Here is a 16,835-nt window from a genome sequence, read left to right on the forward strand (position 1 = left end):
AGAAGATTTTGAATAAAACTTCGGTCAGCTTTTTGTAGGGGAAAGGTCAATAAGTCCACAATAAGGAAGCTATTTCCTGGGGGGAGTTAATTGTTACCAGCTGTTGCTTATTGCTCTGTTACTATTGCCTCCTTAAATCAAGGTTGAGATTCAGAAGTGAAGGGTGTGGTGATAATATTTGCTGACCATATCTACATTGCAGGGATATCTGTAGGTCATGCACTAAACTCCCACAGTCCTGTCACAGGATACACCAGAGTTAAACTTGTAATGGATTCTCTGAAGTAAACTCTTCTTTGATCCTGGTCAGGAATCTAGAGAGGAGATATCCCCAGGACAGAACTCAGTGGTTAGTATATGCTCACTAGCTAGTGGGAGGAGGGTCATTCTACAACTGAGAACCAGGAAGTGCAGTTCTGTCTGTCTGTAAGAGAAGATTGAGTTCATAATATGTACAGTCCTGTTAGATGAATAAATATCCCTTTTTGAAATAAAGACGTAGTGATAAGTCAGCAGGAGATGGGATCACCCCACTGTTGTCCCTGATTCAGTAATGGGAAGGTGGGGGGGAATACATTTTGAAAAGTGTCCCCTGTCTTCTTGCCCCCCATCTCTGTCTGTGTGATTCCGGCTGACACTCACTTTCTCTGAAGTTCTCCCTTTGATAAGCAGCTCCTTTTGATCACATTGTAACAGCCAAGACAGTGCTCAATAAATGTAAATGAGGAACAAAGCAATTTGTTTAATATGTACAAAACCTCCTCTCTTACCTGTCGGATGCCCTGCAAGGGCAGGGGGAGGGGACATGGAACGAAGAGAGAACAGGCAGAGCTAAAAGGATATGGATTACACACCATTTTGATGCACCAGTTGCGAGGGCTGGTGGTCTGTTTCAAGCAAAAAAACACCACAGGTGCCAAGTCAGGATAGGGCACATCAGGGTCTGGTGGCGAGTTGATCTCCTCCTCGTCACCCAGCTCCAGGGATGGCAGAGGCTGCTCCAATGGCGGCTGCTGCTCAGTAACTCCCAGATCCATGAGCTCCAAAGGGCAAAGGGCAGAGGTGTGAGGGGGCTGGCTGCCTGCATGCCAGGCCGAGGAGGGGTGGACGACATATTCAGCCATGCTGGCACAAAATAAGAACTCCTGGGGAGGAAAATGACAGAGGTGAAGGGAGAATTAGCAACGAAACGCACAGTGCAACTTTGTTTTTAAAGGGAATTTAGGATGGGTAACTGGCACTGGACTGACAGCCCCGCATGCCAGTGGTCTCTTTTTAGGCCACATGAATTTTAAGCAGCACTCCCCCCTCTTCGGTTAATTACAGTCGAATGGTGGGAAACAGCCTTTTATCCCCAGGATAGCTGCAGCACGAGCAACGACAGTGCTACCTTCCCATACTCTCCACCAACCTGCCTCCACCCTGGGCAAGCTGCCGCTAGCTAGTCCTCACCAGGCTTGTCAGCTTCAGATATTATAGCTTCCCCTCCCCCACACCCAACTGCATCCATCTGACCAAAACCATCTTTCCCACCTGACACGCAACTGTGCAGCCCTCGCCTTTGAGTCACTAAGCAGGCTCCACCTTATGCCTCAGGCCGAATTCAAGCACTTTCTTGGCCCCATGCCACACCGCCCACGACTACACCTCAGATCTGGTGTCCTGATGCCTTTCTCCACACCCTTCTCCTCAGTCAGTGATAGCCCTTCCAGCTCCGCCTCTCTCAGGTTCTCCATACCTTCTTCCAGGCTGCCATGTAGAATTAGAACCCCTTCTCTAAAGCCAACTCCCTCCTCACATTCAGATCCTCTTTGGACTCATCCACAAGATGTGAGGGGAGAAGAGAAAGGAGAAGCAATAAGGGCAACAAAGAAGGCAGCAGAACTAGCAAGACAGGCATGTGCATCACTGGATTAGAATGTGTTCTGCTTGAATTCACCCTCTCTCGCCTCTCCCCTTCTCCACCATCTGTCTGCATATCCTACCCACACACCCTGTTGTACTGTACTCAGAAGGTCCCTTCCTGGTCACAGGGACAGTGCTACCAGTTTCTGTGAGACCCTCCCCCCACCCAGCACATATGAACAACCATCCTAGGTCAGACCAATGGTCCAGCTAAACCAGTGTCCTGTCTTCTGACAGTGGCCAATGCCACGTGCCCCAGAGGGAACGAACAGAACAGCTAACCACCAAGTGATCCTTCCCCTGTCACCCAGAGTTTTGAGTGCTTGAAAACCAGCAATGATGCAAGAGTGATAAATAACCTAGGGGGGATAGGGATGTTCTAAATGCCCAGCACATTCTGCTCACAAATGCCCAGTGCATCTCTGCTCACAAACGTTTGGACGCTACGGAGATGAGGCCCACATAGATGAAAAAAATTACTCTGGAAACTTGTATCAAGACAAGCCCTAATTTAATGATACAATTCATCTCCCTTAGACTCTAGGCTCTTTGGGACAGGGACTATTTAGGGCCTTTTTTTTTTCTCTTTGCAAGTCAGTTCCTAGAGCTCTGGGCTCAGATCCATGCTTGGGGCTAGTAGGTGTTACCATCATACAAATAATAAATGGCAATTCAATATTACAGGCTCATGGCTGTAGCACTTGGAGCATTCATATACTACAGCAATAAAAGCATTACCAAATTCATAGTAATGATGATAAACGAAAAGGAGCATGGGAAATACTGAATATTCTATGTCACAACCACACCAGAGAGGACTGTGCAGCACTTTAAAGACTAACAAAATGGTTTATTAGGTGATGAGTTTTTGTGGGCCAGACCTACTTCCTCAGATCAAATTCTTTTCCAGAATTTGATCTGAGGAAGTAGGTCTGGCCCACAAAAACTCATCACCTAATAAACCATCTTGTTTGTCTTTAAAGTGCTGCACAGTCCTCTCTTTTGTTTCAGCACGATCAGACTAACACGGCTACATCTCTATTACTACAACCACACCAGGTGGAGATGATGGAAGGACAGAACAATAAAGAATACCGTGTTCTTTGTTAAATGCACCCTGATGCTGATGGGCATGCTTAAAGGAGGCCTCATTTTGGCAAAATAAAGGGCCGGATTTGTATATATTATTTTATCCAGCATTGGGGGTGACTTGGGCGCGCGAAGGGAATTAAACACTCCACAAATTATTTTGGTATGTGAGTTTCTTATGTTTACAGTGTTAGGAAAAGTGTGTGGTCTGAAGGGTTACACTGGGAGTATAGCACATCTTTCAGCCTGTTCTACTCAGTTGTTCTTGAATATGCATGATACACATCCTGGCTTATTCCAATAAAGTAGTATTAAACCCCCCCAACCTTCGAGAAATGTCCAGTTGTCAACAGCACAGGACTTATCAGTCACCCAGATCCAAAACATGGAGTTTATCTCCTCTTAATCCTGTCTTTGCTCTAAGACTGTATGTTATCTTGGACAGACTTGCCAGTTCACTGATTTCTCTTCTTTCCTGAGCAGTTCCTTGTGCTACCAGTGCAGCTCAATCTTGACCTGCAGCACCCCCTGCTGTATCAGTCCTGGAACCCCTCTCACCCATACAGCTCTGCCCATATTCTTTAGTATTGACCTTTTGCACCCCATTATTCCAGTCCTGAGCTTTGCCTATGTGCCTCAGTGCTGTCTTATAGCACCCGGCTAGCCAAACCTTAAACCCAGCCCCTCCCTCCCACTTTGACAGTACACCCCTCAACCCCTATCCATAATACCCTCTGCTATTTCAGTCTTGGGGTCTCTTCTGAGCAGAGAATGGCAAACACAGAAGACATTCAAAGCAGACACGACATCCCCTAAGGACATAGCTAAGACCCCTCAAATTTAATACTCAATATCCACAGACACCTGAAAAAAAATTCTGTCTCTTGCCAACCCACTGGCTTTGGGATTATTTTTAAAAATCCCAATAGCCAAAGCAGCAGAATGCTCCTCCCATTCCTCCTACATGCCCCAGGACCATGCATGCACATTTTTACTTCTACCAGTTACTTAATTCGGATTGCTCTGGTAATGCCCTTAACCCACCCCCTTTCTTTCCCCTTGTTCATTCCCTCATTGCCCACTCTGACCTGGGTTCCCCCAATAGCCCAGTAACACGCTGTGCCTCGGCTCAGCTTCCATCCCATTAACGACACAGAGGAGAAACCAGCCGGGAGGAGAGACCAGCCGGGAGGAATGACTTATTATGATGCTCAGAGTGGCTGTACTGACGAGGGCACAACAATTCCAAAATGCAGTATACGATGCCTCATAATTAACAATACAACCCAACAATAGAAGAGGGAAACAATTTCATCAGCATGCCCCTTGCATTCTCCGATTAAGTGTTCAGGGTTTCTCTGCCATCCCAGCATCACCAGACACAATCAGGGTATGATGTGAAGAAGCCTGAAGCTCTGGGAAACGGTTCTCCCTATTGCACTTAGGCAGACAAACAGCCCATGCCTCAGAATGATGGCTAACAGGGGTAAGATGTGGTCTGGCAATTCACTGCAGATTCAGCAAAAGCCAGGGGAATAGCTGCATCATGAGCGGATTATCTGCTCCAATTTGTGCAGCCTGGAATGACTCATTAGAGGTGATATGGATGCAGCAACAGATTAGCCCTTTCGGGAGCTTGGAAGCTAAATGCATTCCTTATCTGACAGCTGCCCTGCTGGAGGTCCTAGGAACACCTCTCCCTTGTTCAGATAAAATCCTTTCCTTCCGCCCCAGCCACCCCTAGGGCTGTGATCACAGCACATTTCACATGTTAAGCAGGGTCAGGCTTAGCACACTTTATAGAGAGACTGACTGAGAGAAACTGAAACTTCAGAGGGGTAGCTGAGTTAGTCTGTAATAGGAAAAACTTAAAAAAACAACAAATAGTCTACTCTAGTAGCCCCTTAAAGACTAACAAAACATGCAGATGGTATGATAAGTTTTCATGGGCACAGCCCACTTCTTCAGAGAAACTAAAGTGGTGCAAGTGAGACGGGAAGTTAGGCTTTTACCCTGAGCTGATTCTGATACTCTAGCATCATGCGGGAAGAAGGGCTCTATTGCTGCAAATAGCTTTTGGATGAACCCATGGTCATGGTGACCACTTTTGTTTTGGTGTGATTTGAGGTAAATTGACAGATGTCAGCAAATGTCAATTTCAGCCGATAAGAAAATTGACAAAAACCATATCGATTGGTAACAGTCGGTGGGAGTCCAGCCCCACCTCATCCCCTGCCTCCTTTGTGCCTGCAGGGATCAGCTGTCATCTGGACATGTTGAAAATAATCCAGCTGCTGCACCCCCTGGCTTGAAATGGCTTCATCCTATCCAGGGTTTACAGTTTGGTTCAATGGCACTCACACCCCCATTGTACAACTTGTTCCAGCCCCCCAGTGTCACCAGCCCTGCAGCAGTGCCCAGAGCCCTCTGCAGCCCTTCTGCCATGGGACTGAGGGAGACCATCCCTGTGCCGAATGGCTGCTTCCTCCAGCAAGACCTGTTCACCAGCATCCCATGGCCAGACACTTGTCCTCCTCCCTGCTGTCCTAGCCAGGGTCTCTGCTCCATCGGTCTAGAACCACTGCCTCCACCACACTTTATGCCAGAGTGGCTTGGGCCCCTCAGCCATGCAGGGAACCCCCTGCATCTTTGGTGTCAGTGCTGCGAGCCCCCTGAAGTCCTGCTGTCAGTACTATCCTAACCCTAACTCCAACCCTATCTCCTCCCACTCAGCATTGCCAGCATCTGTGCAAATAAAAATGGTTAAAATTAAAAAAATTACACATTGATAACAACCACCTCAATTAAACCCCAATACAACCAATATTCTGCCAAGACAAGCGGTGGTGCTTAGGCTTTCATGGCCCTTTTTGCAGCAGCCAGCGTGTCAACCCCAGTGTCCAGGACAAATTTCAGCTCAGGTTAGGTGAAGTTTTACCTTCTCAAAAGTGCCCCTGCAGCTCTCATTTTCTCTTTATGACACCACTGGCTAGTGTGGCTGGGCAGACTGATCTAATGCATTTCAGCCCAGAAGTGGTCACATTTCAGCAATAGGAAGGCACTCTGTATGTATGTGTATACACACAGGCATGCGCACACACACATAGAAGGGATGGTTCAAAGGCACTATTACAAAGACCAGTGAGGCATAGTAAGTTCTAGAATCCACCTCCCAGAGAATCCCAAGTTCTTCTTTCTGTAGGTGCTCCTATAATCAAGGAGATGGGCGCAGTATAAGATGACAGGCAGATAGATAGGCAGGTCCCCCCCACGCCTTCATCCTAACAAATATCTAGTCTTTGCCGTGGAAAGACAGGAGAGGCTATCTGCAGTAAGCTGGTGCTGATAGTAAAAAAAAAAAAAAAAAAAATCAAGTCTGATCAGGCCCGGCCAAAGGGTTTGCGGGGCCCAAGACAGGACACTGGGAGCAGGGCCCCGGACTCAGCTGGTAGATGGTGAATACTCAGCAGCACAGAGTCCCGAAAGTGTGGGACCTAATGCATTTGCCTTGCTCGCCTTGCCCTCGGGCCAGGCCTGAGTCTGATTCCTTAAGAGGCAACCCTCTCCGGAGTAGATCTCACGAGTATAACAACATTGGACCAGCCCTTCATGACTGTTCCCTGGATAGAGAACAGATTGTCGATGGATGTGTCTTTCTGCCCATCTAAGGTCCTGATTTGTTCCCAGCTCACTGCCACTCCCACAGTCTCTTTCTAGGCACATTTTTATTTTCCAAGTATAGGCCAAACACAAAAACAGCTCCTCAGCCTATAGAGCTCCTTTGCCTCTCTTAGACCCTCCTTCAGGGCCTGTGGCTAGGGTTGCCAGGTATCCGGTTTCGAACTGGACAGTCCAGTATTTGAGGTTTCTGTTCGGGGAAACAAATTGAGAAAATATAAATGAGAAAATACAAATGTCCGGTGTTTTCTAAATAAGATGTAATGTAGATTGTGATGTAATGTCAAGTGTGTCTGGTATTTTTGTTGAAACCATCTGGCATCCCTACCTGTGGCAGGATTCCTCCTTGCTCTTTTTAGCTGAGCCCATCCCCCAGTAACCTGGAGGCTCTTTTTTCCATAGCAGGCGCCCACTGCATCCCACTCTGGCAGTCTTTCCCAGAGAACTCTCTTCTGCTAGTGCTCCTGCTTCTCCTTCCTTTCTGACAGGCTGTCTCTTTACAGCCCTAGGTTCTACTCCTGGGCAACTGTTCTAGCCCAGGGATGCTAGACCTGCTTAATTTCAAGGGGCCAGCCACCCTGTGACACCATCCATTACAAAACTGATCACTGGGGTACCCAGAAACAATGCCTGTACAGTAGAGAGCATGCTAGAGTAGAGTGCTGGGCAGCTCAGAACCTCCTAGGGCCTGGTCCTCGGCCTCCCCATTCCATAGGCCTCTTGCAGCTGGTCCCCACTCTGAGGCAGCAGGAGTTCTCTGTGCCGGTCCACATGAGGCGCTTCACAAAAGGTGCCACAGGAAAACTAGTACAAGGTGTCTCCCAGCACTACCAGGTATGAGTAACTGAGCCCACCTCTTTAATCAGAGAACCAGAAATAGGGAATGGAAGCACAGTCAGTGCCTCTCCAAAATGCTGCTGGCAACCTCCCCTCACCCTTAGCCTACACAGGTTGAAAACCAGTGTTTTCGAAAGTCCTGACACATTCCTCTGCTGTTGATGGATCGACACCAGGCAAATAGTATCTGGACGGACAGAGTGGTTCTTCGCCAAACGTCTCCTTTGCTTACCAACTGCATAGAAATGTAGGAAATGGTCCTTTAAAAAAACCTGGTCTCTCATGCACAGACAGAGCAATGCTGACAATCCATCCAAGGGAAGGAAGGACACTCATGGTCTCAAAGAGAACTGCTGACCTGCTCACTCCCTCCCTCCCCCCCCCCCCACACACACACACATCAAAGAATCATAGAATACTAGGACTAGAAGGGATCTCGAGAGGTCATCGAGTCCAGTCCCCTGCCCTCATGGCAGGACCAAATACTGTCTAGACCATCCCTGATAGACATTTATCTAACCCTGCTCTTAAATATCTCCACAGATGGAGATTCCACAACCTACCTGGGCAATTTATTCCAGTGTTTGACCACCCTGACAGTTAGGAACTTTTTCCTAATGTCCAACCTAAACCTCCCTTGCTGCAGTTTAAGCCCATTGCTTCTTGTTCTATCCCCAGAGGCCAAGATGAACACGTTTTCTCCCTCCTCCTTATGACACCCTTTTAGATATCTACACAGTTTGCACCCAAAACCTTCCTTGTAGCCACATCTCAGAACTGTTGCCTCTGTCCCCAGCATGCGTGTCCCCCATGAGCCAGCAAGTTCAACCCCACAGCTTCTCTCTCCCTGTCTCCCACACATGGACCTGCCCACACAACAGACACACATGCGTACACAGACACACACGTGCCAGCCCAGAGAAAGCTCATTAGCTTGCTTGTCAGGAGTAGCTTCTGGCCTTTGGCTCATCCCTTTCCTATTTCAAAAGCACCTGGTTTTGCTCTGAGAAGGCTGGAGGGTGGATTTTGATTCCTCCGGGGGAAGCTGATCTCAAATGGCAAGAAAAGCTGCACGCTTAATGAGCAGAAGAAAGCACCTGGAGAAGAGGAGGAGGGATTGAAATTCAGGAGAAGCAGGGACGCAGGAGGTGTCTTCATCACGAAGGCCTGTATCATTTCACAGCCTCCAGTGAGACATACTATCCCCCAGCGCTGCACAGCATGGGGGCGGAAGGGAGATTAAGATTTCAGGATTGCTAATACTAGGTACTTGGCACACGTGTAACACCAATCCAAGATGTTAGGAGACAGCAAATGTGTGGTGCATGGCAAATACTTGTCACCCATAACCTCCCTGCCCTTTCTCTACCCCAATGAAGAGTATTTGGCGAGCCACGACTCCTCGTAGGCACTGGTCACAATGCTGAAAGGCAAGCAGAGGAGACCAGGCCATCTAACAAGAACCTGGATTCTTTTGGAAAGTCGATGGGGAACAAAGAGGGTACTGGTGGCTACAGTGGAGAAAGACTCTGTAATGCCAGGGGAGAAAGGGAATGTACTTGAGGAAGCTGAAGAGCTCTGTTTTCCCCTCTCTCTCTTTCCTCCCAGGACCTTATAACCTCTCTCATCCTCACTGACCAGAGCAAGGTCCAACAAGAAAGTGATGCTACACCCAGAGACCATCCTAGGAGACTAAAGGAGCCAGTATGAGATTATGTGCCTCTATTTTGCTACCTCTCTGGGGCAAGGTTCCCGCTAAGCTGTGCGGCCACACAGCTGCCTAGTAAGCCCTGCGTAAAGGCCTCTTTCCCCCAACCACAGCAGCTCTCTGCTGGAGTCAAAGGAGGGACATGTTCCTTTGGCCCTAACAGCAGGGCTGGACTAAGAAAGGGCCTTTAGGAGCTGCAGCTCAGGGCCCTGGAGTCAGGGGGGTCCATTTAGCCTGGGGCTGCAGCCTGTAAAGCCCCTGTGATCTGGGCCAGCCTTCCAGACTGGGGGTGGAGGGAAGGTGGCTGCGCAGGCTGCCATTCCTCCCCCTTCCCCCAGCTAGGGCCATGTTGCAGTGAGCGCTAGGAAGCTCTATCCCCACACTGCTCTCGCCTCAAGGCTCCACACCCACAGCTCCCACTGGCCGGAAACTGCAGCCAATGAGAGCTGTGGGGGCAGTGCCTGAAAGCGAGCAGAGCCAGCTATCTCCCCCACCAGCAAACGGGATCTGCCCCATGTAAATGCCCTGTACTTCTACCCTCTGTCCCACGTCTGAGCCCCCCCCAACATTCTAAGTCCCTCCCAGACCCTGCATTCCAACCCAGAGCCCCCTCCTGTACCCCAAACCTCATCCCCAGCCACATCCCAAAATCTACAATGCCAGTCAGAGCCTTCACCCCCTTTTACTTCCTCCTAGTCCCTTCCCACACTCTCAACTCCTAATTTTTGGCCCCACCCCAGAGTCTAGGGGGCCCTGCAAAATCTTACAGCCCTTGGACCCCCAGAAGAGTTAATCCAGCCCTGCCCAGCAGGGAGCTGCTGCAGCCAGAGGAGAAACACCTTCTCAAAGTTCTCCCCCCATAGTCTCCAGCATGGACCTGCCTAGGCGATAGGTGCCCCTCTTCAAGTCCAACTCAGCCTCACCAGAGCTGCCACAGCTGGCACAGAGGCACCTCTCACTTGGCCCAGAGCTGCTACAGGGAGCCCTCTCTCCCAGGGGAGAATGTACCGAAAACCCCTTATCCCCATCCCAGATCCCACACCCCCAGCCACAGCCTTCACCGCTGCACCTCAACCCTCTGTTCCAGCCCTGAGCCCCCTCCCATACTCCAAACTCCTCATCTCTAGCTCCTACCCCAGAGCCTGCATTCCCAACCAGAGCCCTCATTCTCCCCAGCTCTGAGCCCCACATACATGTCAGATGCGTCTAGATTGGCATAATTTTCTGGAAATGCTTTTAACGGAAAAGTTTTCCGTTAAAAGCATTTTCGGAACAGAGCGTCTAGATTGGCACGGACGCTTTTCCGCAAAAAAGCCCCGATCACCATTTTTGCGATCGGGGCTTTTTTGTGGAAAACAAATCCGAGCTGTCTACACTGGCCGTTTTGTGCAAAAGCTTTGCGCAAAAGGGACTTTTGCCTGAATGGGAGCAGAATAGTATTTCCACAAGAAGCACTGATTTCTTACAGTAGGAAGTCAGTGCTTTTGCGGAAATTCAAGTGGCCAGTGTAGACAGCTGGCAAGTTTTTCTGGAAAAGCGGCTAATTTTCCGGAAAAACTGGCCAGTCTAGACACAGCCTCTGAATTCCTGGGCCTCACCCTGCCACAGATAGTCTATGTGCAGAATCAATGTTGTTGTGTGCACCAACATGGAGGTGATGTCTGCATGTGGACATAAACAATTAGAAGGAACACTGGTCTGGGGTGCCTAGTTGGTTGATAATCCATGTCTGCCTATCTGTGAGTGTGCCTACATGTGGGCAGTCATGCTCCTGTGTCCATGTACTTCTCTTTCTCCCTGCATATATGGTATCTCACAGCTATCCTCATCTCCATTCAGGAGTCTCCTCCCTCCCACACGGCCCAGATCTCCCCACCCAATTCATTGTAAACTGCTTCACATACAAAACTCTGAGTCATAAGATTGAGATAACAGGGAAATTAATTTTTTTCCCTATTCTGTTAAACGGCTTTACGTTTTTATAGCACCTTTCATCCAGAGGGGATGCACATGCTTTGTCAACCATCTATCAGGATTGTTCACCTGCTTCAGCCATGCAGCCACCACTGGCGTGGAATGCAGCAGCCATTCTGTACCTGTAACACTGGAACACTGTTACGAGAGGGGGGAAGAGAAGGATAACATCTCCTGCTGAAATTGCAGAGGCAATTCTTAGGCAGATAGGATTACATTAATCCATCATCCAGGACATGAGGGCCCCTGAATAACGTGCCTATGTATGCACATCTGTGTGTGAGTTCACATGTATACCCGTCAGAATATGTGTGTATGTCACTCTGTGAATGTTCTCATTGGATACACGTGAACATGCATAAGTACATGTGTGGTATATTCATGAATGTGTGTGGGTGAATCCATGTGGTGATTGTGTATGTGTGTGCGCATGCCTGTGTATCCTGTCAGTATATGTTGCATGTGACAGAGCCTGTGTGTTTGTTTCTATACACACGTGTCACTTGTGTGTTATCTTTGATAGCTTCATCTGTGACCTTTTACTCCACTCTAGTATCACAATTATCATCAGTTGTACCTGGCTCTGTCTTTATGCTCATCTTGTGTGTGCGCGTGCGCGTGCATGCATCTTCCTGTCAGATGTGCGTGTGCATATCTGCATGCAAACATAGATCCATACATGTGCATGCCTGTGTGTGGAAACCTGTAAGGGAGAGGGGCTGGCCTCTTTAGATTGCCCATAGCCATCTGACTCAAATCTCTTCAACTGAAGTAGACCTCAAGGCTACATCTAGACTGGCATGATTTTCCGGAAATGCTTTTAACGGAAAAGTTTTCTGTTAAAGCATTTTTGGAAAAGAGCGTCTAGATTGGCGTGGAGTTCGCGTTATAACGATGCGCTTTTGCGGAAAAGCGTCCGTGGCCAATCTAGACGCACTTTTCCGCAAAAAAGCTCCGATCGCCATTTTCGCGATCGGGGCTTTTTTGCGGAAAACAAATCTGGGCTGTCTACACTGGCCCTTTTGCGCAAAAGTTTTGCGCAAAAGGGACTTTTGCCCGAATGGGAGCAGCATAGTATTTCCGCAAAAGCACTGATTTCTTACATGAGATCGTCAGTGCTTTTGCGGAAATTCAAGCGGCCAGTGTGGACAGCTGGCAAGTTTTTCTGGAAAAGCGGCTGATTTTCCGGAAAAACTGGCCAGTCTAGACACAGCCCAAGAGAGGAGGGAAGTGCAGACAGGAGTTAATATAAAACAAACGGAGCAAGAACCTCCTCCATCCTCACACAGTACTTCTTGGGGCATTTTCTGCTGTGAGGAGAAGCCAGGATGTATAGAACACAGCAAAAGAATTAATTCACTGTTTGTACCTGAAACAAATACCAGAGTTTTGGGAAAGAAGAGGAATGCCTCTGTGCTTCAACACACCATCAATGGACTATGCAATGACTAGGGCCCTCCATGTGGTCAGGCTGTTTAAATGCCTACTGATCATTTCCCTGCAGATGAACAGCTGAGTAACAGATGCACCTTATCTTCCCACATTAGTCACCTGGGCCAATTCACTCAGAGGGCTTGACAGCCTCTTCCTCCTTACCCTGGCTCCTCTGGAGACTCTCATTTGCTTGGTGCAGACAAGATTTCACCAGCCTCAGGGATAGGAGAAGGGAGGCAGCATAGGCTGATCCATGCTCCACAGAAGAGTCGTTCTTTCATGCAAAATCTAATTGTTTGGCCAGGAGATACTAGCCAGGTAACCTGAGTCTGTCCCAGAACAGGAGATGGGGGAGGGAACTGTGGAGAATGAAAAAGACACCATGTTTGGGCTTGAGAGATCTGGGAGAAAGGTGGGTGCCTATGCAAATCTTCATGTTGCAGTGCTCAGAATGATAATCTGAGTGTGACAGAAATGAGAGATGAAGACCCAGCAGGTTTCATTTACTCCATCTCTCAATAATGCACAATTGCTTTCTACCAAACATGGTTAGCGCTCTGCCCAGTCCAGTTTTAAGTAGCCCCCAGGAGGAGGGTTCCAGCAGGGCTGGCTTTAGGCCGAATCACATGATTCCCCTGAATTGGGCCCCGTGCCTAAAAGGTCCCCGCGCCCTAAAGCCAGAGGGCCCCGCGCCCTAAACCCGGAAGTATGCCGGGCGTGCTGCGGGAGGGGGCGTCGGCCCTGGAGGAGGAGCGCGGTGGCTTCTGTACACCGCGGGAGGGGGAGTTGGCCCCTGCAGCTGGGGATTTAAAGGGGCCGTGACTTGTTTCTTTGTGTGATTTTTTTTTTTTTTTTGGCTCAACCTAAATTTGTGTGTGGTTTTTTTTTTGGTCAACAAAAAAATGCCAGCTGCCGCGGCCACGACAAAACGGTTCGAATTGGCCCAGCACTTCCTAAAGCTGGCCCTGGGTTCCAGGACATCCTTTTGAGGATTACTCTACGTTCTAATAGACCTCTCTGGCAGCAAATTCTTCCTGAGAGTCAGCCCATGTGTTTTTTCATCTCTAAATTTCAACGCAATACATTAAATTGCATCCTGTGGTATAACCCACAATAATTCCTCCCCCTCCTTGAGGTTTGCACCTTTCAAATGAGTAGAGTCTCATCATGTCCTTTCACTTAAATCATCATTTAGCCAAGCTGCACCAATTTAACTCTTTATCCTGCCTCAAATAATCCCTCCAGCCCGTAGGTCATTTGCATTGTTCATCACTGATATCCCTCTAATTTGCCAACATCTTTCTGATAATGAAGTGCCAAGAACTGAATACACTGTTCCAGGAGGGAATCACATCACAGCCACACAGAATGACTGCAACGGTGTCTGCTGCCTTATCACAATACAAGCTCACATCTAATTTGCCATCTACTGTCACACCTAGGACTCGTTCCACATTTCTTCCCAGGTCCACCCCCACCCCCATTGAATCTCTGTGCTCTCTCTAGCTAGGCATTTGTACCACATGTTTCAGATTACATTCCCCCAGATGCATTAGCTTGCATTTTTCTAAGCTGAATCTTATTATGTTATTTTCTACCCATGTTTCTAATCTCTCTGGTTCTCTTTGTATTATTGCTCCATCCTCACTAGCATGTGAAAATCTCCCAATTTATTATCTTTGGAAGATGTCATTATCATGCTGTTTACTCCCTATTCCAGATCCTTAATGAAGGCATTAAATAAGACGGGACTAAAGGAGGAAGAGGAGGAGGATGAAGAAAGCAATCCTATGAGCTCCCAAGAAGGGAGGAGTTGGAGATTTCTTCCCATATGCTTTAGGGCAAAATGCTTAGTGCTGGAAGATGAGGGGAAGCTGAATGTTAGAAGCCTGAGCTTTTCCCGTAGCATCTATAACACACTACTCAACACAGGGCCGCCCACGAAGAGGGGAAGGCAGTTATGTTTTCCAAGCTGTGAGGGAGGTCACAGAGCCTAACTACATGACCCCCATTAACTCAATTCCCATTCCCTGCCGGTCTGCTAGCTTCCCACCTTAGCTGTCACTGACAGTGAAGTTCTTTCTGTTTCCAAGTGTCTGGTGGAGTAATGTGTATGATAGGAGCTTGGATTGCCTCTGTTCTTTCTGTACCTGCTCTTTAGGTAAAAAGGAAGTGTCAGTCCCCCTGGCAGACACCAATCTTGTGGTTTGCACCAGCACGTAAGTTAGAACTGGAAAGCCCTGGTCATATCACCACTCATTTCAGGTATGGCTGGTGCACTGGAGTCCTCTCTCACATCCCCTACAGTACCCCCTCAAGAACTCTGCTTTTCGCAAGAGTCACACTCATCCCTGGCGTAACCCCACTTAAGTCATTTTGTCCCTGGGATTCTCCCACATGGGAAGTCCAGTCCATGAGCAAGTTCCTTTGGGGTAAAGCACAAGTCCTGTCCTCCATCCCCCCCACACCCACACATGTACCTTCCCTGCCTGAATCCACCATAAAGGGCTAAGTGCTCCTTTCTGGGGGCATATTGCAGCTCATCTGCTTTCACTCTAGGCTTCTCAAATGTCTGGTTTTGGACTGGAAAACCAAGTTGAAAGGGTACCTGTATAGAGTCTGGTCACATGTCCTGAATGGACACCAAAAGTCCGTGGGGGAAAGGGGGATGAGGAGGTGCTGGGTCATCAACCCACACCAGTCCCTGCTCAGTTGGGGCCACCTCCTACTTGCATCTTGTGGGCAGGCAGGCATGCTCCCATTCTCGCACCGGAGTGAGGGAGCCCAGCTGTTGGAGGAAGGGGAGAAGGGAGGGGAACAGGATCAAATGAACTGCAGCAAGCAATGGGATGGGGCCTCAGGAAAAGAGGCAGAGCAGGGTCAGTTTCTGGGTGGAGGGAAAGAAGTGAGGAGAAGGAGGAAGGTTCTGGCTCTCCTGCTGTAGTGACAAGTTTCCAGAAATTGGAATATTGGCAACCCTAACTCACTACCAAGCCATAAAGGCAGCAGCCAAAAGTTCTGCTTCTGCCAAGCCTGCCGCTGAGGGAGACCACACTGCCCCGCCCCCATGAGTATTCACAGCACCTTCAGACAGGGCAGCCACCAAAGCAGCTCTGCTAACCTCTTTATACAAGATTTTCCTGCCTGATTGGGAATTTCAGAAATGGGCAGGGCAAGGTGATGCTGGACCCCTCAAGATTTAGAAACTCTCCAACAAAACAAAAAATCTTAACAGCGCATGAGATGCAGTTAGGTTAAATGATATCCAGCTTGAGCCTGCAAACATGTACTCAGGTGAGTAATCCTTACTTGTGAGAGTGCCACTGGAAAGACTGGTCCTACTTACATAGTAAAGACTACTCGTAAGTAGAGTTTTGCAAAATTGGGCCTATTCAGAGAAGCCACGGCTGCTGACTCAGTGAGCCAAATGACTGAGGTTGCTTTGCTGGGGGAACCCTTCAGATGTTTATGCTCAGCACAGGGGTCGGGCTCCCACCACCACCCACTCTTCCTGCTTTTCCCAAGTCCCCTCTACCCCCACATGCCCCCAAACTCTCACTGACTCCCCTCCCCCAATGGCCCTGCTCTCTCATATCCCTCACCACCACCACTCACCCATGGCACTGCTGCCTGGTGCACCAGGAAGCTGAGGCAGCAGCACAGAGCTCTGTCTTCCCCACTTCTCACTCTGCTCTTCACGGTCCCCCAGTCTGCTCCAATACCCCTATCAGAGCTGCAGCCTCTCCCCCATTCCACCCAGAGACCCATCTCTCCCTCAATTCTGTCCCAGACCAGGACCTCTGCGCTAAGCAGAATTGGTGAGTCAGAGGGAGGTTAGTAGTGCTGGAGACCAGAAGTGGTCAGAAAACCCACCTAAAACCACCACCACTCTGCACACCTTCTGACTCAACCATTCTCCGCATCCCACTAACCATCATACCTCCACACTGCCTCACACCCCCCTTCCTGAGCCTCCTGGGGAGCCAGCATTTGGGAGGAGTGCATGAAAGAATTAAAGCAGCAGGTGGGTAGGCGTGGGAGGACTAAGAAGGCTGTAGAGGGCAGAGAGTTGAGTATGGATGTGGGGTGCAGCAGAAGATATCCACGCCTCACATCCAACCCCACAATCAGTGACATCCCAATCTACCCCCTAGCTCCAGGAGAGGTCTCCAGACAACTACTGAACTCTGGTGGTGCACCGGAGAGAGCT

At 48.9% G+C, this 16,835-nt stretch overlaps 1 long non-coding RNA gene across 1 annotated transcript in view; it reads right to left on the reverse strand.

Annotated features, from left to right (window-relative positions):
• Positions 1 to 392: 392 nt before the first annotated feature.
• Positions 393 to 16,835, reverse strand: part of LOC112545975 (uncharacterized) — a 64,014-nt gene continuing 47,571 nt past the window's right edge. The window contains exon 3 of the long non-coding RNA XR_003089563.3: positions 393 to 1,145. This is a non-coding gene — a long non-coding RNA (uncharacterized LOC112545975). The remainder of the gene's footprint in view (positions 1,146 to 16,835) is intronic.

The sequence above is a fragment of the Pelodiscus sinensis genome, chromosome 1, assembly GCF_052426305.1.
Source record: "Pelodiscus sinensis isolate ZL-2025 chromosome 1, ASM5242630v1, whole genome shotgun sequence".
Classification (NCBI taxonomy): Eukaryota; Metazoa; Chordata; order Testudines; family Trionychidae; genus Pelodiscus; species Pelodiscus sinensis.